We start from the raw sequence: 437 nt of genomic DNA, 5'->3' as shown, positions 1-437 counted from the left end.
TTATGGTGTGTGTTTTTAATTGACCCACTTACTTAGAACGAGAGACTAGTGGTTAAACAGTACTTGTGATTTGAGGTATAGCATGTTGACAATATTTAACTGTTCGTTGTTTAAAATTCTAATTTAAAATTTTATAAGGTAATAAACTAATTTGATTTAAGCTTAGCTTTCTCCCATTGAGCATACGAAAATTAAGTTTTCAAGTCAGTCGTGTTTGCAAAACTGCTGTTTTGTGCACCTTGTATTGTCTTTTTGGTTGAGAATATTGTATTTAATATGTAGTTTACTCATTTAGTAGGCAGATTCCCCAAAAGGAAAATCAGTAAAACAAGTAGATTGTAACATTTACTGCAGTTAAACAGAATCAGAACTTGGTGTATAATTACTTTTTGATAGGAAAATGTAGTACAATGCATTTTGCTATATTTGTCTTTCCC

This window comes from Corvus brachyrhynchos, unplaced genomic scaffold, assembly GCF_000691975.1.
Source record: "Corvus brachyrhynchos isolate BGI_N302 unplaced genomic scaffold, ASM69197v1 scaffold245, whole genome shotgun sequence".
NCBI lineage: Eukaryota > Metazoa > Chordata > Aves > Passeriformes > Corvidae > Corvus > Corvus brachyrhynchos.
Note: the sequence above shows the minus strand (reverse complement) of the source record.